The 23,476-nt window shown below is 42.7% G+C and overlaps 1 protein-coding gene across 6 annotated transcripts in view; it reads left to right on the top strand.

The window, feature by feature from the left end:
* frem1a (Fras1 related extracellular matrix 1a) overlaps positions 1-23,476 on the top strand; it is a 179,769-nt gene that overhangs the window by 18,713 nt on the left and 137,580 nt on the right. The window contains exon 2 of one of the 6 annotated variants that reach the window (XM_072258036.1): positions 4,068-4,187. The exons of the other annotated variants lie outside the window; for them this stretch is intronic. The gene's annotated coding sequence lies outside the window, so the exon portion shown is untranslated. The remainder of the gene's footprint in view (positions 1-4,067; positions 4,188-23,476) is intronic. 6 annotated transcript variants of the gene reach the window in all.

Genomic DNA, 23,476 nt, shown 5'->3' with positions numbered 1-23,476 from the left:
GTTCACTGTGAAATTAGAAAAAGAGAAGCCGAAATCTGATGTGTCAGTATTTCAGTGGAGTAAAGGAAATTACAGTGGCATGAGAGAGGAACTGGCCAAAGTTGACTGGAAAGAGACACTGGCGGGGAAGACAGCAGAGCAGCAGTGGCTGGAGTTTATGCGAGAAATGAGGAATGCGCAAGACAGGTATATTCCAAAAAAGAAGAAATTTTTGAGTGGGAAAAGGATGCAACCGTGGTTGACAAGAGAAGTCAAAGCCAAGGTTAAAGCAAAGGAGAGGGCGTACATGGAAGCAAAAATTAGTGGGAAGACAGAGGATTGGGAAGTTTTTAAAAGCTTACAAAAGGAAACTAAGAAGGTCATTAAGAGAGAAAAGATTAACTATGAAAGGAAACTAGCAAATAATATCAAAGAGGATACTAAAAGCTTTTTCAAGTATATAAAGGGTAAAGGACAGGTGAGAGAAGATATGGGACCGATAGAAAATGGTGCTGGAGAAATTGTAATGGGAGATGAGGAGATGGCAGAGGAACTGAACAAGTATTTTGCATCAGTCTTCACTGAGGAAGACAGCAAGATATCGGACACTCAAGGGTGGCAGGGAAGAGAAGTGTGCGCAGTCACAATTACGACAGAGAAAGTACTCAGGAAGCTGAATAGGCTAAAGGTAGATAAATCTCCTGGACCAAATGGAATGCACCCTCATGTTCTGAAGGAAGTAGCTGTGGAGATTGCGGAGGCATTAGCGATGATCTTTCAAAAGTCGATAGATTCTGGCATGGTTCCGGAGGACTGGAAGATTGCAAATGTCACTCTGCTATTTAAGAAGGGGGCAAGGAAGCAAAAAGGAAATTATAGACCTGTTAGCTTGACATCCGTGGTTGGGAAGTTGTTGGAGTCGATTGTCAAGGATGAGGTTACAGAGTACCTGGAGGCATATGACAAGATAGGCAGAACTCAACATAGATTCCTTAAAGGAAAATCCTGCCTGACAAACCTATTACAATTTTTTGAGGAAATTACAAGTAGGCTAGACAAGGGAGATGCAGTGGATGTTGTATATTTGGATTTTCAGAAGGCCTTTGACAAGGTGCCACACATGAGGCTACTTAACAAGATAAGAGCCCATGGAATTACGGGAAAGTTACATACGTGGATAGAGTGTTGGCTGATTGGCAGGAAACAGAGAGTGGGAATAAAGGGATCCTATTCTGGTTGGCTGCCGGTTACCAGTGGTGTTCCGCAGGGATCAGTGTTGGGGCCGCTTCTTTTTACATTGTACATCAATGATTTAGATTATGGAATAGATGGCTTTGTGGCTAAGTTTGCTGATGATATGAAGATAGGTGGAGGGGCCGGTAGTGCTGAGGAAACGGAGAGTCTACAGAGAGACTTGGATAGATTGGAAGAATGGGCAGAGAAGTGGCAAATGAAGTACAATGTTGGAAAGTGTATGGTTATGCACTTTGGCAGTAAAAATAAATGGGCAGACTATTATTTAAATGGGGAAAGAATTCAAAGTTCTGAGATGCAACGGGACTTGGAAGTCCTCGTACAGGATACCCTTAAAGTTAACCTCCAGGTTGAGTCAGTAGTGAAGAAGGCGAATGCAATGTTGGCATTCATTTCTAGAGGAATAGAGTATAAGAGCAGGGATGTGATATTGAGGCTCTATAAGGTGCTGGTGAGACCTCGCTTGGAGTACTGTGGGCAGTTTTGGTCTCCTTATTTAAGAAAGGATGTGCTGACGTTGGAGAGGGTACAGAGAAGATTCACTAGAAGGATTCCAGGAATGAGAGGGTTAACATATGAGGAACGTTTGTCCGCTCTTGGGCTGTATTCCTTGGAGTTTAGAAGAATGAGGGGACACCTCATAGAAACATTTCGAATGTTAAAAGGCATGGACAGAGTGGATGCGGCAAAGTTGTTTCCCATGATGGGGGTGTCTAGTACGAGAGGGCATGACTTAAGGATTGAAGGGCGCCCTTTCAGAACAGAAATGCGAAGAAATTTTTTTAGTCAGAGGGTGGTGAATCCATGGAACTTGTTGCCACGGGCAGCAGTGGAGGCCAAGTCATTGGGTGTATTTAAGGCAGAGATTGATAAGTATCTGAGTAGCCAGGGCATCAAAGGTTATGGTGAGAAGGCAGGGGAGTGGGACTAAATAGGAGAAAATGGATCAGCTCTTGATAAAATGGTGGAGCAGACTCGATGGGCCGAATGGCCTACTTCTGCTCCTTTGTCTTATGGTCTTATGGCATGTTTGAGAGGCTGTCACATAGAATCTGGCTGTTTCCCCAGTGTCTAGAGTCTCCCTTAACTGTGGTCCTTTTCCACAGACCCTTTGCATTGGCTGCACTGAGCATATACTTCTGCAGCTTCTCGTGACTTGTAACAGAATCAGAACCAGGTTTATTATCACTGACTTATGTTGTAAAATCCGTTAGTTTGTGGTAGCAGGACAGTCAATACATAAAAAACTTATAATGTTAGAATAAAATATATAAAAGAGGTACATACATGCATAAATAACAGTGCAAAAAGAGCCAGATAGGGAGTAGTATTCACAGATTCATGGACTGTTCAGAAATCTGATGATGGAGGGAAAGAAACCTATTTCTAATCTTTGAGTATGGATCTGCATCAAGCCTCTGCATCTCCTCCGTGATGAGAAGAGCACATGTCCTTCATGTCCTTCACCTTTTGGAGATGTACTCGATGCAGGGATGGATCTGGCTGAGTCTACACCCCGCTGCAGTTTGTATCAGTCCAGTCAGTGATGCAGCCAGTCAGGATGCTCTCCACCCTACATCTGTAGAATATTGCTAGACTTTTTGCTGGCATACCAAATCTCAAAAGCTGAATGGAGTATAGCAAAGGAAGTGCCTTCTTTGTGATTCAATCAGTATGTTGGGCCAAGAATAGATTCTCTGAAATGTTTATACTCAGAATCTTAAAGCTGCCCACTCTGTCCTTGGCAGACCTCTTGTTGAGAACTGCTGCACATTCTCCTGACTCCTCATTGCTGGAGTCCACAATCAATTCCTTGGTCTTACCGACATTGAATGCAAGGTTTCTGCAACACCACCTACCAGCTGGTCCACCTCATTTGTGTATGCCTCTTCCTCACCATCTGATACTCTGCCGACAACACTTTGTGTCATTAGGCAACTTTATAGATGGTGTTTGAACTGTGTCTAGCCACAGTTTTAAGTATAGAAAGAGCAGAGCATTAGGTTCAGTACGAATGCCTGAGATGTGTCCATGCTGATTGTCAGCAAGGAGGAGATGTTATTGCTAATCCTCACTGACTGTGGTCTCTCGACATTGAAGATCCAGTTGCAGATCTGTGTATCAGTGCATGGTGTGAATGTATACTAGTTCCCATGGATAATTGGAGCACCAACTAATCAACTGGAGAAATTCAATGACTTGCAGCATCTGTGAGAGGAAAGGACTTGTCAGTGTTTGAGAAACGCTGCTTCATTGTTTTCCCCCAAATTATTTATAACTCCAGATTCCAGCATCTCTGTCTCTATTGTTAACACTTCGGATGTGTCAAAGAATCTGTGAATCACAAACTCCTAATTTAACCTTGATGGTTTCCAGGATACAAATGAAAGCTTTTACGCTTTGAAGTTTCAAAGCCTAATTGTTCTGATGTGGGAGGGAGGGTACTCATTATCTGTGAATACATTGAAAATTTTGAATGCCAGCCGTGATTAACATTCTGCTGTGTTTCCTACTACAGTTTTAGTTGATTTATGTTCCCTTTCTTGGTGGAATTTTGTTCTCCTCCACCTAGTTCTCATCCACCTTATCAGGTGTTTCATATCAATCCATTTTTTCGCTTATTCCTACTATAATCATACTGTTTGGCATGGCCACCTGGAGGTGATATTCTAAAGGAAAAGGCTGATGTTTGGAATGTTAATTAGTAATCCTTTTGAGTGACTGGCTTGTTAGAAAGATTGTCTCAGCAAAAGCAGAACCTTGGGAACTGGGGGCTTGGTGTTGATGTTTGAGGTAATGTTTTACCAGGCGTTTAGTGTAATATTTCATTCCAGGTGAATTTTCTCCTTCTTGGGCAGTCCCTCGGGATAGAAGATTCCTCTTAGACTTTGTGTGCCCTGCGGTTGCTGATTCGGGAACCACAGATTCCGCTCTCCCTATGAGTGAGCAGAAGGGTAGGTACTTCACTTATGCACTGACACGGAACCCCTGTCACACAATATGAGTTAGCTTTACAGCCTTCTCTTCCCTTAATGTCTTACTTCTTCAAGGGAGCTATTAAGCTTGCAAATCAATGTGTGCTGATTGTGGAGGGAATGAGTGCTTACGGTGGATGGAGTATCAGTGACAGACTGTATTATTCTGATAATTCCTAATGATATTGTACATCTTGTGTAATGCTGATCTTGGCAAGTGCGGAAAATTCTCCTACTATCCTGACTTGTGACTTGCAAATGGCAGAAAAAACTATCAGTTTTGAGGAAGTGCATCACATTTTAAGATACCCACTCCTTGATCTGTTCCTGCAGCTGCACTAATTATGATGTTGACCAAATTATGTTTTGGTCAGTAGTGACTCCTTATGGTGTTGATAGTGAGAAGTTGAATGCTGAAAATATCATTGAAAGTCATGTGAAAAAGCTTGGGCTTCCTTGTTGGAATTGGTTGTCACTTGGCTCTTTTACTTTGAGAACATTACTTACCACTAATCTTCCCATTAATAAATACGGTCAATGATTTACTAAATGCAAATCTGTTTGAGAAGTTGTTAACATTTTGTTGGCAGTCAGCAGTAAACATCGTAACCTTAAGTCTCATGATGGAAGCAAGGAGATCATGAATGTTTCAGCCTGGGTTGCCACTCTGGCAAACTCCTGCAGCTGAGTATGGCTGAGTGCCACATTGATGTTAAGTAGGGTCTCCCTTACCATTCCTCGATTGTTCAGGTTTTGTCCTTTGTCTGAAACTAAATGAAGCTGCTTCCAAAGAATCAGAAGGTTGTTGATCAGAAATAGATTGTAGGCTCCAGCTGTCCATGTCAATTAGAGTGGTTCTACTCTTGATGGGATGCTTTAGGTATTCTATGAATTAAGCAATCATACACTTAAGATATATTAAAATCAGTCGGGCTGCATACCTACAGTAACACAACCAAAATGCTGGAGGAACTCAGCAAGTCAGGTAGCATCTACAAAAAAGCGTAAACAGTTGACATTTTGGGCCAAGGTCCTTCTTTAGGACTGAAAGGGAAGGGGGAAGATTCTGAATTAAAAGGTGAAGGGAGGGGAAAGAGGCTAGCTGGAAAGTGATAGATAATGCCAGGTGGGTGGGAAAGGTCAAGGGTTGGAGAAGAAGGAATCTTATAAGAGAGGAGAGTGGCCAATAGGAGAAAGGAAAGAAGGAGGGGATCAAGACGATGTAATAGGCAGGTAAAAAGAAGTAATAGGTCAGAGTGAGGAAAAGATGGGGTGGGGGGAATTTCATTCCCCAAAAGGAGAAGTTGATATTCATACCATCAGGTTGGAGGATACCCAGACGGAATATAATGTGGTGCTCCTCCAGCCTGAGGGCAGCCTCATCTTGGCACAAGGGGCCATGGATCGACACGGTGGAAACGGAATGTGAATTAGAATTAAAGTGCTTGGCCACCGGGAAGTCCTGCTCGTGGCAGATGGTGTGGAGGTAATCAACGAAGCAGTCCCCCAATTTACAACAGGTCTCACGAGTGTAGAGGAGGCTGAATCGGGAGCACTGAACCCAGCAGATTCGCAGGTGAAGTGTTGTTTCACCTGGAAAGACTGTTTGGGGTCCTGAGTGGAAGTGAGGGAGGAGGTGTATGGGCAGGTGTAGCACTTAGGTTGCCTGCAGGGTGGGAGATGAGTGACTGAGTCCTCCATCGGTCACGTTCGACTGTGGATGTTGTGTTGATACACAAACCTGGGCAGTATGACATGGAGAACAAGCTACTGTCCATGTAGCAAGCTCCTTCTCTCTATGCATTTGATGAACCCAAAAGAATAGCAGAGACCGATACATTTTGGTACCAGCAGCGTCATAGAGTTGCCAGTCAGTGTTGAAGTCAACATAGGACTTAGGGACTCCAGCTCCAGATTTTTCCCTTGGAGTTCGCTCCCGAAGTCTTCCTCATAAGTGAGTATAGCCGCAAGGCAGCGGAGGTTTGTTATCAGAGCTTTCGATCTGCTAGATGATCTGCCAACCACAGCTGATGAGCCCCACCTGCCTGAAGTGACTGGTTTTAAGGCATCAGTAACCCAACTTTGCCCCTTCTCCTGTCAGTAGAAAAGGTTCCACTGAGCTTAGTGGCCAAGCCACACATGAAGGCCAGGAGCTAGACTTAGATGTCAGAGGCTATTTGAGGCGCATGCCATTGGGAACGTGTAACAGGTAGTGGGAGCTTGTCTCCATTACCACCGCTTCCCTCCCCCTCCCCACCGCAACCCCCCCCCCCCCGGCTACAACAACCTTAAGGAACCAGGGAGATTAGTGGAGAGGGGCAAATAGACAATGAAATTGCAGAGGGAGCGATTCCTGTTGAAAGCAGAGAAGAAGGGGGAGATATGTTTAGTGGTAGAATCACATTGGAGGGGCAGAAGTTGCGGAGGATAATGTGTTGGATGCGGAAGTTGATAGATAAGGGAAAGAGGGACCCTATCACTATTACGATGACAGGAAGATGGGGTGAGCACAGATGTATGAGAAATGGAGGAGATGCGGATGAGGGGAGTATCAACTGTAGAGGGAGGGAAACTCTGTTCTTTGAAGAGGGAGGACATCACTGATGTCCTAAAATGGAAAGCCACATCCTGAGAATAGATGCAATGGAGTTGAAGGAAATGAAAAAAGGGAATAGCATTTTTACATTAGGCCAGGTGGGAAGAGGTATAGTCAAGATAACAATGAGAATAAGATGTCAGTTGACACTTTGTCTCCAGAGATGGAGACAGAGAGATAATGAAACGGAAGGGAGGTGTCGAGATGGCCCAAGTGAACTTATGGGCAGGGTGGAAGTTAGAGGCAAAATTGATGAAATTGGTGAACTGAGTATGCATGCATGAAGCAGCATCATTGCAGTAGTCAATGTAACAGAGGAAGATTTAGGGAGTATAACCGGGGATGTCTTTGAACATAGACTATTCTACATAGAGGGAGGTATAGCTTCAGCCCATGCGAGTGCCCGTGGCTACACCTCGGGTTTGGAGAAAGTGGGAGGGGCCAAAGGAAAAACTGTTCAGGGTGAGGACCAGTTCTACCAGACAGAGGAAGATGGTGCTGCAGGGGGATTTGTTGGTTCCTTTGTTAAGAAAGAAGTGGAGGGCTTTGAGGCCTTCTTGATGGGGGATAAAAGTGCATCAATGGTGAAGATGAGAAGGTCAGGGCCAGGGAATTGAAAGTTACTGAGAAGATCGAGGGCATGAGAAGTGATGCAGATGTAGCTGGGAAGGGACTGAACCATGGGGGATAAAATGGAATTGTGATGTGAGGACATAAGTTCAGTCGGGCAGGAGCCGGCAGAAATAATAGACCTACCCGGACAGCCTGGTTAGGAGGTAGAAGTGAACATTGCAGGTTAAGGGAACTATGAGTTTGGTGGCAGTGGCTGGGAGTTCTCTAGAGGTCAGTGATAGTGTCGGATACAGTTTTCTGATGCTGTAGGTGGCATCCTCCTCAAGGGGTAGGTATGAGGAGCTGTCTGAGAGTTGTCACCTGGCCTCTGCAAGGTAGGGGTTAGCATGCCACCCTTCGTTCGCGGGTTTGATAGTTAGGCTGGGATTGGTTCAGAGAGAGTAGGGGGGCAGTGGATTTGGAAATGGTCAGGTTGGAAGAGGACAGAGGAGTGTTGAAATCAAAGCAGCTGATGTCTCATCAGCAAGTAGAGATGAAAAGATCCAGAGCAGGCAGAGAACCAGAACGGGGTGTCCAAGAAGAGGAGGAGGGTTGAAGACAGGAGAAGTGCGTCATTGCACGGATTGTGGAATCCTTGTCAAAGAAGGAGATGGAAGTGACAGAAGAAGAGCTGGAGGTTGTGAGGTGCGCCGAACTCACTGCGGTGCGGGCAAAGTGGGACAAAGGTGAGGCCCTAACTGAGGACAGAATGTTACACCTCAGGGAGTGGAAGGTTGGAGGGAATTTTGAAGACCCGGCATGGATGGGAGCTGGAATTGGTGGGGGTTAAGAGAGTTAGTGGTGTCTGAGGAGAGAGGACGGTTGGACTGTTCAGGGAGAGTGGGGGGGGAAGCAAACTGGATAGCTGATGGGGGAAGGGGTGTATGGCTGAAAGATTGCAGAGCGTTGGTGGGGGAAGGGGAGACTGGGGGTCCAACGGCAGTGCATAAAGTCTCCTATACCTATAGTTGTTTAAAGGAATTCACAATGTAGACAGCAGTCTGAAGCTCTGCTACTGAGTGCATTACAGTATCCCAATGAGCGAGCATAAACAGTTTAGATGGTGGTTAGCAGGATTAGATTTGTTCCGATTTTCTGAGAAACAGACCAGCTTGAGAGGAGCACTCTAACTGATTGGCCATTATCTGTTTTCATCTTGTGGGAAGGAGAGATATAAAAAAAATGAGACAAAGACATTTACAAATTTCTTTTCCCTGAAGATTACGCTTTTGCATTCTTGTGAGCTGTAATTAAGCTGACAAGTAACAGGCAGATCATGAGCACTCTATCAATATGTATTCATCTATAAAGTAACAGCTTTGAAGAAGGATAACCAGTGGAAATAATGAGACTTTGAAAGATATTTTTCACATTCCTTATGGTTCGTGCTTGCTTTACACAATCAACTAGCCTTCTGGAATGAAAGAAGCAGAACATTAAAGCCGAAGCTGGAGAAACTTGATACATTATAATTATGTCTATTGGTCCTTAGTGTGTCTATCAGCATCAGCAAATGTTTTCTCTAATAGTCACCCATATAATTACCTTCTGTATAATTACACTTGTTATTTCTTCTTTGGATCTGAGAGAAGAAACCAATGGCAATCTTTAAAGGAAAATTTCCCAGTGTACTGATTTTGAACCACCAGGAGATTTTTGGGCAGGGACCAAGATATGGATTAAGCTCTAGAAGTCTTTTTCAATCTGAGCTCCCCAACCACATGATAGGAAAGCTTTTTGTGTTTTTCCAATTAAGTTATCACGTGATAACCATACACGAAAATCAGTCATGCTGCACAGCAATCACAATGTAACCTTGTGCAAGCTCAGGTTTAATTTAACTCCCCATGATAGTCAGCCCTTCCGTAGGATACATGATCAAACTTAACTGGTTTTAACTGGCTTGATCTTGGGTGATTTCTGTAACATTCTATTCAATATGGCCCCATCAAATTAATAATAGCAATTTAAAGGGCAAAATCCTGACATGCCTGGTCCTGATTTGAATGTATTTGCAATCCTTTATTATTTCCTGCTGGTACTTGCATTTTTGTAATAATTACCTTCAATGGAATGAATGAAGACTGTCACTGCATAAACAGCTCATTTCATCTATTGGATTGTAACAGATCTGGGCAGTAAATAGAATAGCAACTTCCTATTTTGCAAAGCAGGTTACTTATAATTAGTTTATGGCATTGAGTTATAGCCATTTATTATTTATGTATTAATTATTCGTAGCCTATTGCAAAAGTTAAATATTTTGTGAGCCTTATGAGACCAGTCCCACCTTTGAAATGGTTATGTTTGATGTAATAAAAATGCTGTCAGAATTTAAAATAAAAAAAACTTTGTTAGAATGCAAGCCGATGGAAATGTAAGGTGTAACAGTCAGCAGAAAGATGGTATTTGGGATTAGTGCAATGTTACTGCCGTCCACAAAGATCCAACACAAACTATGATCTTAAACCCTATCTGATATAGATCACTATGGGTACCCTCACTAAGGGGAAGTTATACTGTAACTATCTACTCTTCAAAGGCTAGATCACGTTATCAGGCAGTCCCTCTTTATCCCTCACGGTGAGTTTAGCTACTTATTATTTCAGCAGTGGGAACCCCTCCCTACCAAGAAGACACTTGCAAAATAGTTAAAAAGCAGTTTGTTTACTTTTAGTGATACACATTGAAATTTAGATTGAATTATTAAAACATATCTAAAACTCACAGAGGAATTATTTATTATAAAAGGTTTGCTAAATACAAACGATTTCTAAAACATAAAGGGTTTTCAAAACTGGTACAATTCCTATTGCTAAAAAGGCATCCCAACCAGTTCAAACTCTGGAACAATTTTCTTCAGCCTGCAAATGAGTCATTGATCACAGAAATCAAAGACGAAGTATGGATTCTTGTCACCCCATCTTCCGATCATTCTTCTTGTCGTTCCTGCTTCCGAATATTCATAATGTATTTGTTGCTACTTGGTGACGTCAGATGCATGTGATATTTTTTCAGATAACTTTGCTGTGAAAATTACACAGATATCTAAAAGATTCTGGGGACGGAAATCCCAGACACCCAAAATTAATGCTGTGAAGGCTAGAGTATACAGATCTCCCAGCAATTGATAGATCAGTTATTTGATGTACTAAGTGACAGTATCATTTGAGATAACCCCATTGTCTTAAATGGCACCTCTTAAGCAGGCAGTCCCATGCTGTGGGCCAGCAGCCTGTGCTCTATAGACAGCAAACACGAGGGATTCTGCAGATGCTGGAAATTCAAGCAACACACATCAAAGTTGCTGGTGAACGCAGCAGGCCAGGCAGCATCTCTAGGAAGAGGTACAGTCGACGTTTCGGGTTGAGACCCTTCGTCAGGACTAACTTCAGTTAGTAGCAACTTTGATGTGTGTTGCTGTACAGACAGTGCTGTTTGGTTGCAAAACTGTCCTTTTAATCTCAGACTGATTATTGCCTGCAATTTACGTTAAGAACTGGAGACTGGTTCTTCTTTACAACAAGAATCTGAGCAAGGAGTATTGGTTGGGAGTTTAACTTACTGAAAAACAATTCTTTGACCCCTGGAAGAGACAACTGTTCTGTTATAAAGCTGAACTTGGAAAAGAGCCTTCCGCCCAAACCCTGGGCAGTGAATATCCGTCAGATTAGTACAGATGCATGCGATGGTTAGAATGACCTTGATTGCCTGAAAAGCCTGTTTGAATGCAATATGCTCCAGTCAATTCTAAGATCTTCAAATACGATTATCAGGCAGTTTTCACCTTGAGCAAATAATTGCAAAATTAATTTTGTAGAATAACATAGGCCTTTTGTATTACTAACAAATCACAATACTGTTGTTTATAAAATGATGGAATTGTACAGCATAGAGATTGGTTCTCATCCATGCCAGCTTGAAACCACTAATCCAATTTTCCCATATCTGCATCCTCTACCCCTTTCCTATCCAAATACCATTTAAGTGCAGCAACTGTATCTAACTCCTACACCTCCCCAGCAGCTCATTCCAGATAACCACCATCCTCTCCTTTAAACTTCTCCCCTTTAACATTAAACTTGTGCCTTCTCGTTTAAGACTCTTCCCTCTTAGAAAAAAGCGACTCTGTGTATGAAATTTTTGTATTCCATTGCTCATGGATTTCAAAGATTAGTTGCTCAAAGGCTTTTAGGGTTTTCTTTGTACTTTGTCATGTAATTTATACTTTTTCTTTTGCTTCAGTAGGTGAGAAGTAAGCATGTCTCTGCTGTTAGTTTCATTGTTAAGTGTTGCTCATACTCTTCCACATCACATGAGGTAAACATAAAGTTGTGACTGATCAGGAGCAAAAGTTGGGCATCACAATTTTTATCACCAGCAGCGGTTCATGTCAGAAGTTCACTGATGCTTTTTATTGTGGCCTTGACATGATTCCAGCAGGAAAATGGCTGAGCCACAAGTATAATTTTGAATTTAATAATATCTCACGAGGTTGTTTGTACATAGGTGGTATCCATAAATTGGCTGCTTGTTATCCAGAGACTGCCTGTATTTCAATATGGGTCTGCCATCCTAATTTTTTTACAATCATAACTTTTCTCAAAGGTTGACGCAAGAGACTGCAGGTGTTGGAATCTGGAGCATCAAACAAGGTCTTGGCCAATGATCTGAACGGATGAAGGGTTTGATTGGAAGCATCAGCTGTCTATTTCCCTCCATGGATGCTCTCTGACCCATTGAGTTTCTCTGGTATCTTGCTTATTGCTCCAGATTTCAGCAACAACAGTATTTTGTGTCCCCCTCTGAAATATTGCTGCGGGTAGACAGGAATATAGATTTCAGCTACCAACCAGATCAGGCTTGATCTTATTAAATAATGGGGAGACTCAAGGAAGCAAGTGGCCTACTCCTGCTCTTAATATTGTATATTGCATTTGTATATTTTAACGTTCTCTGTACTTTACTTGAGAGTATTTTTGCTGCAGAGAAACCTGTAGTCCCATTAAGTAAAGGAATTCATGAAAATGGAGTAGAAATACTCGTACAGACTTTGGATCTTCATGAATCAGGAGACATCTTTTACCAGATTGTATCCGCTATTTCCTTTGTCAGGAATGCAGAAGGCTGTGACTGGAATTTTTTCTTACACAACGAGCTGTTTAGATTCTAGACATTCCTTTCTTTTGTTTATATTAGCTATCAGAAGAAAATGGGCCAGGTTTTTAGGTTGCAGTGACCATAAATTTGCAGTTACTCATTACTCCAGAAAACTCTGCCGATTACAAAATGGACCCTTATAGGTATAGGCATCCCAGAATTGTTGTGAATAGTTCACTGACCCTTTATACCGCCAGAACAGATTGCAGTTTTCTCGATTGCTGACAGTGTGAAACTATTTTAACTGAACTATTTACAAATGACTCCACTCGATATTAGCTTGAAGTCCTTACAAAATTTCAAACTGCCCAAGACAATTCACAGCTGTTCTCTCTCCTTTCAGATCAATGGGATACCATTCTATGCACTTCCTCATAATGCCGCACAGTGATTTTGAGATGGAAGTGTATGTCAGCATTGGAGCACTGGCTTCAGTCCAGTGGCAACTTGTTTGTATGTTTGTGGGCAATGGCTTCTTGCATGCTATGACAGATGCAGGGATCCTGTTATAGATTTTGTCCATGATGCAGTATATGTCTATATGCTTCAGGTAAGGAGCAAGCACACTTACTAATTAAATATTCTTGGAGATATAAGAGAGTGCAAATGCTGAAACTTAGAGCAAAGCCAATCTGCTGAAGAAACTCAGCTGGAAATGGAAAGTGGATGTTTGAGTCCTTGACCGTTCAACTGAACTGATAGAAAGATGGAGACTCTCAGCCTGAAAAATCAACTGTTCATTTCCATCCACAGATGCTACCTGACCTTCTGAGTTTCTTTAGCAGTTTGCTGTATGCCTCAAACTTTTCTATTGCCATCTCTGCAGAGCACACCACAGACACCATCAAATGTTGTTTGATGGCTGGTGCACTTGAAGGGTCAAATTCCATTGTTTACAAATTGCCGGCATGATGACAATCAGTAACAAAGGAATCAATACATTGTACGCTCTAAATACACATAATGAATTTACATTTGATCACAGGTGATGTTACCTTAGAGATGCACCAGCAATGACAGAAGGAGAGAACAATAAAGTGTATTTATTTAGGTTCAAATAAATTTCCATGCCATAATCCTGCTCTGTTCAACATTTGAGGTAGTCTTATTTAAATGATCAGAATGTAATTGAAATGCATGTGCAGAGAAGAAGGAACATCTATTCTTTAAAACTGCATGTAGTTCCACAACAAGGTAATCCTGCGGGATGACAACTCATGAAGGTATTCGGGGTTGAAAGGTGCATCTGCACTATGTACAGTTTACCAGAGTTTCATGGTATCTTTTGTATTGCTTTTGTTATTTCAAAAGCAATTTTTTCATAATAAAAAAGAACTACATACAAAAGAAGATGACAGTGTAGAGCTCTTTACAGGTTTAAGTTTCGTTTGGTCTATACATTCGGAGTTGCTGGTTCTACATACAGTAGTGTTGGCAAATTATCTTTTGACAAGGTCCCACATGCGAGGCTGGTCAAAAAGGTTCAGACATTTGGCATTCAGGATGAGATAATAAACTGGATTGGACATTGGCTTTGTGGGAGAAGCCTGCAATGAGTGGTAGCAGAGGGTGCCTCTCTGACCAGAGGCCTGTACCTAGTAATGTGCTGCAGGGATCGGTGCTGGGTCCTTTATTGTTTGTCATCTATATCAATGATCTGGATGATAATGTAGTTAACTGGATCAGCAAATTTGCAGATGACAAGATTGGGGGTGTAGTGAACAGTGAGGAGGGTTATCATGGCTTGCAGAGAGATCTGCATCAGCTGGAAAAATGGGCTGAAAAATGGCAGATGGAATTTAAAGCAACACATAAAAGTTGCTGGTGAATGCAGCAGGATGCTGCCTGGCCTGCTGCATTCACCAGCAACTTTTATGTGTGTTGCTTGAAATTCCAGCATCTACAGATTTCCTTGTGTTTGAGATGGAATTTAATGCAGACAAGTGTGAGGTTTTGTACTTCAGTAGGGCCAACCAGGGCAGGTCTTACACAGTGAACGGTAGGGTACTGAGGAGTGTTGTAGAACAAAGGGATCTCGGAATACAGGTCCATAATTAATTGAAAGTGGCTTCACAGGTAATCAGGCACATTGGCCTTCATAAATCAGGAGGACAGGAATTGGAATGCTATGTAAAAGTTGTATGATGTTGATGAGGCCTAATTTGGTCACCTACCTACAAGAAGGATGTAAACAAAGTAGAAAGAGTACAGAGAAAATTTACAAAGATGTTGCCAGGACTGCAGGACCCGAGTTATAAGGGAACATTGGGTAGGTTAGTACTGTATTCTTTGGAATGTAGAAGATTGAGAGGAGATTTGATAGCGCTAATCAAAATGATGAGGGGTATAGATAGGGTAAATGCAAGCAGGCTTTTTTCTCTGAGGTATTGTGGGACTACAACCAGAGGTCATGGTTAAGGGGGAAAGGTGAAAGGTTTTAGGGGAACGTGAGGGGAAACTTCTTCACTCAGAGGGTTGAGAGAGTGTGGAATGAGCTGCCAGCTCAAGTGGTGTATGCAGGCTCAATTTCAATGCTTAAGAGAAGTTTAGACATATATATGGATAGTAGGGGTTATGGAGAGCTATGGTCTCATTGCAGGTCAATGGGAGTAGGCAGTTTAAATGGTTTCTGCATGGACTAGATGGGCCGGAAGGCCTATTTCTGTGCTGTACTTCTCTATGACTCTATGTACACATCACTGTCGCCATTATGTCGCCCCAGTATGGAACATCCTTCCTTTGCTTGAGGGGCTTCCCCACCGGGCTCAGCTCTTGGAGTCCAGTAGCAGAAGGAGCCCGTACCATGGTCCTTCCCCACAGAACTTTGCATTGGCTACACATATTTTCAGTGTATCCCTCAGCATGTAGTCCTGCAGTCAGGAATGTGCCAATTGGCAGTATTTCCTTCCTAATGTATTTTATTTTGTTCGTTCAGTGATAAGATGGCACCTTTGCAATGGCTGAATCTAACCCAGACAGGTTTTTGCCGCTTGCCATCTTTCCATCCCCGTAGTGACTTCTTTGGATGCATAGACCTCATGTTGCCGGGAAAGCCCTGGCCTTTGCATCTTCTGGTTGTCAAAGGAGTGAGGTTCATTAAATAAATTAATTAACTAGAAACTCTTACAGATGTAACATATAATTTCATAAATTAAAATTACTTGAAAATATTAAAACTAGCTAAATACTTAAGCATTATTAAAAACATTGAACAAAATTGAAATTAAATAATATTGTTGAAGAAATCTAAGTTAATGATAATTAAGTAGATCTGAATGAAGCAACAGATGCAGGAATAAAAATAGAAAAAGATGGAAATATTCACCAAGTCAGGCAAGTATTTTTGTTTTCTATCTCTGATTTTCAATCCCTGCAGGTTTTGATATTCATATGAGCAAGAACCTGGCCACAGAGACAATATGTAGAAGTGTGCCAGTGCATCAGAACACTTATGCCGATTTTTGGGATGGATTCAATTTAGCCTCCGCCTGTCTTGTATTTCATGAAGTCATAGAGCATGGAAACAGGCTCTTTGGCCAATCTGGTCTATGCCAACCAATATTCCCATGTACATCACACACACAACATTCTAGGGAACTCAAACACAAAACACTCTGCAGATGCTGGGGTCAAAGCAACACTCACAACACACTGTTCCTCCAGCATGTTCTGGAGAACTCAGCAAGTCAGGCAGCATCTATGGAAGGAAATACATCAAGCTGAGACCTGATAAAAGCTAGAATAAAAAGATTCAGGAGGAGCAGGAGCACAGGTTGGCAGGCGAGTCCAGGTGAAGGGCAGATGGTAGGTAGATGGGGGAATGGGGATGAAACAAAAAGACGTGAGAAGCTAGGAGGTGATAGGTAGAAGAAGAAAAGCATTGAAGTAGAAGGAATCTGACAGAGGATGACAGTAGACCATGGAATAAAGAAAATGAGGTGGGGAACCAGAAAAATTTGTTGGGCAGGTAATGAGGGTTGGGGCGGGAAAGAGAAGGGGTGAGGGGATTACAGGAATGAGAGAAAACAAAGGGTTGGGAAGGAAACAGAAGGAAGTGATTACCAAAATTCAAATTAATTGATTTTGATGCCATCAACACCAAGATGGAATATGTGGTGTTGCTCCTCCAACCCGCTTCTGGCCTCAATGTGGTAATAGAAGAGGCCGTGGACAGGTATATCAGTGTGGAACTGGGAAGTGGAATTAAAATATGTGGTCACGTTCTGTTTCAAATTACGTAAATCTCTTTAGACCCCATGCAATCTAAACTTCCATAGCAGCCTACCATGTGGAACCTTATCAAAGGCTCACTGAAGTCTAGGTAGACCATGTCTAGTGCCCTGCCCTCATCAATTTTCTTGGTTACTTCTTCAAAAAACTCATTCAACTTCAAGAGCTATGATCTTCCTCACACAACACTATGTGAAAGACAACACCCCATCTTTCCAAATGCTTGCATACCATATCCTTCAGAATTCCCTCTAGTAATTTACCTACCATAGATCTGATCTTTAGTTCTCGGGTTTTTCTTTGCAGCCCTTCTTAAATAGTGGTTGTCTGTCTTATACGATGATGACAGAAACCTGTGTAGGAGAGTTTTTAAAGTGGAAAAGCCATTGCACTGGGCAGTTCCACTCTCCCGACCTCAGAAATCTGGGGCCAGTGGTACAAGTATTTGTCACAAACTGGGTCTTCCATAGTTGCAATGGATAACCATGATTTCTTCTGTGCCTTGTCATGCCCTTCATTCTCCACAAAGTGTTGCAGAACTGCCTTCCTGCCCATTGGATGTCACTGTTGATCTCATCCACCCAGTCTGCCAAAGCTTACCTCACATACCAGGACAGACCAGTCCCTGTCTCACTGGGGTATGAGACCCGCTGACTACTCTCACCTGGTTTAGCCCACCTGTCAAAGCGCTGTACCAGGGTGTGGCCTCTGTTGCATGCAAATCGCTTCTTGGAGCCATAAGTGAGAGCTTAGTGTCCAGTGGGGACAAAAGGTGAGTGAGCTGCCCAGAATGGACACAGCAAGCCCTTTCACCAGAAGTGCTACCCATCCTTGGATACTCCATACACCTCCTTCTTAAATAAAGTCACAAATCTCCCTCCCCCAATCTTTAATTCCAATCCCCATTCCCATTCTGACATGTCAGTCCATTGTCTCCCCTACTGAAACAATAAGGCCACTCTCAGTTTGAAGAAGCAATATCTCATGTTCTGTCTTGATAGTCTCCAACTTAATGGCATGAACTCTGATTTCTCTAACTTCCAGTATTTTTTCCTTCCCCTTCCCCTTCTCTATCCTTATATTCCTGACACTGATACCCCTCTTACCTCTTCTCCTGCCCCTCCCACCTCCCATTCTCCCGTGGTTCACTCTCCTCTCCTATCATATCAGATACCTTCTTCTTTAGCCCTTTACCTTGTCCACCTATCACCTCTCAGCTTCTCACTTTAACACCTCCCCCAGCCACCTGGTTTCATCTATCTCCTAATTTTTATTTCTTCCCCTCCATCCACCTTCTTATTCTGGCTTGTTCTGCCTTCCTTTCCAGTACTGATGAAGGATGTTAGCCTGAAACATCGACCGTTTATTCCTTACCATAGATGCTGTTTGACCTGCTAAATTCTTCATGTATTTTGTAAGTGTTGATTTGGATTTCCAGCATCTGTAGAATCTCTTGTTTTTATGATTTGCATCTACTTTCATGTTTTAAGACATCCATTACCTCCACTTTAACTATCTTAAGGTTGAAAGTTTTCATTTTTTTCTCCATAGTAAAAGCAGAGGAGAAATACGCACTCATCTTCTGCAGTTCCACGCAGAGATGTTTATTTTTGTCTCTTGAAGGGTCCTATTCTCTCCCTAATTACTATGCTTCCCGCCTTAATCTTCTCTGACAAACCTATTTCATGGCCCCTTTTTGCCCTCTGATTTCCATTTTAGCATATTGCTCTTTCCAGGATTGACTTGATTCCAGCATCCTGTACCTGATCCACGCCTCCTTCTTCCTGACCAGAGCCTTAATATCTGTCATTATCCAGGATTCACAGCTCCTACAGACTTGTCCTTCACTCGAATGTGAATATGTAGGTTTTTAACTCTCGAAACCTCAGTTTTAAAATCTCATCTGGAGATTTATGTTCTATGCTCCTGAGAATAATATCTTAATGTTCCATGGTGCACGAGAGCATGAAGGAAGGTACAGATACATAAAACATTTCACTTCGCCTTCTTTCTGCTGTCAGACAGCGAGTTGCCAACATGCCTTATATGGGTGTGTAGCCCTTATCTGCAGATGAATAAAGGTCTATTCAGAAATAATTTGGCTTGGCTTTTGCAATGTTCAGGAGTCTGAGTGCATGCTGATAATGGAAAAGCAATTAAATGACTGAACAGCACCAACCCCTCCCCCCAACTCTCTTTAGACCACATTAAGCCAGCCAAACAAACTGAAGAGGCATGAAGGAGGCAAGGGTTAGGAATAAATGAAAGATGATTGCCAAATTAACTAGCCTTGTGCAGACTGCAAAATATCTTCAGGATGCTGTTTTCTTGCGTGCTCAGAGGCTCGTCTCCATCCAGACTGCTTGTTGGAATATCTCAGGAAAATAGTCAGACAAAGAGCAGAAGGATAAGGAGGACATTAATTGCCTGAACGTAAGCACAAAGAAAATTGAAGGTAAATCCTGACCTGCTAAACAAGAATTTCTACTGCACTTCATCCACTTCTATTGTTTGAAGTTGTGAGTGAGAGAACAACATCCTGCAAGGCAGGAGCCATTTGAAAGCTGCAAAGTCTTGTCGGGAGTGAGCCATTGTTCGAAGTAAGTGAGAGAGTAACATCTTTGCAGGGTGGGACCCATTTGAAATCAACAAGTCTTGTTGGGAGTGAGTCTCATTTGAGCCAATAAAGAAAAAAGAGGTGTAAGCAGAGTGTCCATTGTGGGAGCGGCCATTGTGTGAGTGGAGCAGTATAAGAGTGGTCTGGGTTTGGTTCAACAGGCTTAGGCAAGGAGGGGCTTGGGCAAGCACAGATGAAGCCTCTAAGTAAATTTGTTTTTTTCTGTTAGTACGTCTATAGCTAGTGTGCAGAGAATGTGTTCTGAGTTAGTATAATCCTTTTAAGATTTGTGGGAAATTTGGGAGACCTCCGGTCGCTGTGATAACTATATCTCCTTGAACTACACCGAGCTATAGATCGTTAGGGCCTGTGATATGAAACTTAATTTGCAGCTCAATGACCTTTGGATCATATAGGCGAATGAAGAGGTGATAGATTTGAATTACGGGGAGATAGTTACCCCAAAGTTGCAGAAGGCAGGTAACTACAACTGACTGTTTTCTAAGATACCATTACAGAAGACCTCAGTGTTGCTAATGACCAACACAGGCAAAAAAAATCTCTCCCAAAGACAAACTGAAAGTGAAGTTGATGTATGGAGGACAAGCACAGCGGTGAGAGATTATGTGTTGAAAAGTGGATGGCCAGAACTTTTCTGATGTGAATGGTGTAGAAAAATCCAACTAGACGCACACAGTCAAAACTCTGGCATGAAAAGGCAACTGCAATCCAGATGGTAGCACTAACAAAAGACTGTCACAGCTGCTTAATGCCCTAATGAGAAGGGGATTGATAAAGTCAAAGGCTTGAAGTCTAGAATTGAACTGGATAAAACAAAAACACAAAGTTTCCATAAAGTGTTTCCAGTTCCTTACGCATTATGTCCTAAAGTGGATACTGAACTGCAGAGCTTGGAGGCATCTGAAATTCTCTCCAAGGTGGAGTGGAGTGATTGAGTCACACCAATTGGCCCAGTGATCAAGAAAGTGAAGGCCAGAGTCATTCGCATGTGTTGGAGATTTCAAGGTGAGCATCAACACGGTGCTGCATACTGTGCAGTATCCCCTGCCACAAATAGAAGACATTTTTGCAACATTGGCAGATGGGGAGAAGTTTTCAAGGATTTGGCTTGTCAGAAACCAATCTGCAAATGGAGATTAAGGAGTCAAGCAGGAAGTTCCTTACAATTAACACTCACAAGAGACTGTTCCAGCATCATTGTCTCGTCTTTGGTGTCCCATCAGCTCCAGCAATTTGGCAAAGATCAATGGACCAAGTGCTCCAGGATATCCCAGGAACACAGTGTTACCTTGATGACATCATTGTGACTGGTAAAGATGGAGAGCACTTCTAGAGCTTTGGTAAAGTGCTTACCAGCCTGAGTGAGTGTGGTCTTCATGCAAAGAGAGAGAAATGTGAGTTTTTCAAGAATGAAATCTCATATTGAGGACATGTCATTCACAAGCATGGCTTTCATAAGTCACAAGAGAAACTGAAGCAGTGTTACAGGCACCCAAACCAGAAAATGTGTCACAACTCACCTCATACTTGGGTCTTGTAAACCAGGGGTCCCCAACCTTTTTTGCACTGCGAACCAGTTTCATATTGACAATATTCTTGCGGACCGGCCGACCCGGGGGAGGGGGGGTGGGGTAGGGTTGTCAACGCACAAGAGTAGAGCCAAATACGTTGTTTACGCCGAGAGACTACAATGACCATGAAGCCTTGCGCGGGCACCAGTGCGCATGCGTGTACGTACCGATTTTTTCTACAAATCGTTTTTGGTGATTCTGTGGGGGGGGGGGGGGGAGGTGTTACTCATGACCGGAATATAGGTGATAAGTGGCTAATACACTCAATTTCGTTTCTAAAAGGGTTTATCTAACGAATTTAATATTAAACACGCAGCGTATATTTTCCTCGCATGAATATAGCGATAAGTCAATTATCAGGGAAGGACAGGAGAGCTTGAAGTAAGTGTTGAACGAACTTCTAGTAGAAGTGGTAGAGACAGGTTTGATATTATTTAAAGAAAAATTGGATCGGTATATTGACAAGAAAGGAATGAAGGGTTATGGGCTGAGTGCAGGTCGGTGAGACTAGGTGAGAGTAGCTTTCGGCACGGACTAGAAGGGCCGAGATGGCCTGTTTCTGTGCTGTAATTATTATATGGTTATATAAGTAAGTCAATAGCATCATAACATTTTAAGTAACGTTTGGATATTAAACACACAGCACATATTTTCCCCGTGTTAACATATAAAATCATTGCAACACACCAATATCGCTGAGTCAGTGGGAGCCCTGAGCTGAATGATTATTTTCCTGCAACAAGATGGTCCCATCGAGGAGTGATGGGAGACAGCGAAACTCGAACAGGGTTCCTTATGTCCAGTCTATTACGCAATTTGGTTTTCGTAGCATTCATTGCAGAGATATGTTGGAAATAGAAGCAATGTTTTCAGTGCTTTCGTGGCTATCTCAAGATATTTAGCCTTGACTTTGATCCAGAATGCCAGCAGAGATGTTATGTCAAACATACTTTTCAGCCCGCCGTCATTTGCAAGCTCGAGGAGTTGATCTTCTTCCCGCGCTGACATGGATGACGTGTGGGTAATGACCTCGCGTGGGTAGTGGCTCAACAGTGGGCGTGACAGGGAATGAGGAAAGGTGCAGCTGACTCATATCGCCAAATCATATCGTTTCCTCCCGGCCCGGTAGCGCATGCTTTGCGGCCCGGTGGTTGGGGACTGCTGTTGTAAACTACTCCCACCGGTTTCTCCCAAACATTGCTACAGTGCTGCATCCACTGAATGTACTGTTACAGACAGGAGCAAAGTGGGAATGGTCAGAAAGATGTGAAAGAGCATTCAAGGAAACAAAGATGACTAATAATATCCAATGAACCGCTCACCCATTATGACCCATTGCTGCCTATCAGACCGGCCTGCAATGCATCCCATTGTGGCTTTGGAGCTGTTTTGTCACACTTTATGAAAAATAGATCTGAGCGCCCGATTGCGTTTGCTTCAGGATCACTGACAAGTGCAGAATGCAACTATGCACAGATTAATCGAGAGGCCTTTAGTTTAGTATGGGGAATAAAGAAGTTCCACAACTACCCCTACGGACAAAAGTTTATGCTATTGGCAGATCATCAGCCCCTTGTGTCCATTTTCAATCTCAGGAAGGGAATTCCAGTGATGCCTACTACCTGGTTACAACATTGGGCACCATTCACAGGAACCCACTCTTATGACGTAGATTTCAAGGGTACCAAACAACACAGGATCAATAGGCAACTGCATCCCAAATAGTAGCACTAACCAGGAGCTGTCACAGCTGCTTAATGCTAATGAGAAGGGAATAGATAAACAGATTAAAGACTTGGCCAAAGGCAGCTTAGGATGTCGGAAAGTTCAAAGCTGTTAAGCCCATGGGAGTGGCTGTCTTCACCATGGCAAAGAGTCCATATTGACTTCGCTAGCCATCCATGGTCTCCATGTTTCTGATTGCTGTGGATGCTCATTCAAAGTGGCCTGAGGTCATACTAATGAAGTCAACCACCTCAACAAAGACTGTCTCCACTCTGAGGACTATTTTCACCAGAACCAGTTTACTAGAACAAATCATGAGTGACAATGGACTGCAAAAGACTTCAGAAGAAATTCAATTGTTCATGAAGAAGAATGGCATCAAGTCAGCTCCTCATCACCCAGCAACTAATGGGTTAGCTGAAAGATTTATCCAAACCTTCAGGAAGTCAATAAAGTGATGGACAAGGAGGACATTTCTCTACAGCACAAAGTGGACAGCTTCATTTTTGTGTATCGGAACTCTGTTCTTGCGATGACCAATCAAGCACCTGCAATGCTGTTCATGAGCAGGGATTTGAGATCTCGCATAGACCTCCTGAAAACAGACCTCTGAAGGGAAGTACAGAATAAACAGTTCAGCCATTTGCCAAGTGAATCAGCAAGGGGCTTCAAGGTTGGACAGGAAGTCCTGCGCATGATTACTGAGAAGACAAATGGATACCCAACAGGATAGCTA

This window comes from Mobula birostris, chromosome 5 (assembly GCF_030028105.1).
Source record: "Mobula birostris isolate sMobBir1 chromosome 5, sMobBir1.hap1, whole genome shotgun sequence".
Taxonomy (NCBI): Eukaryota; Metazoa; Chordata; class Chondrichthyes; order Myliobatiformes; family Myliobatidae; genus Mobula; species Mobula birostris.
This window is presented reverse-complemented; position numbering and strand designations above follow the sequence as displayed.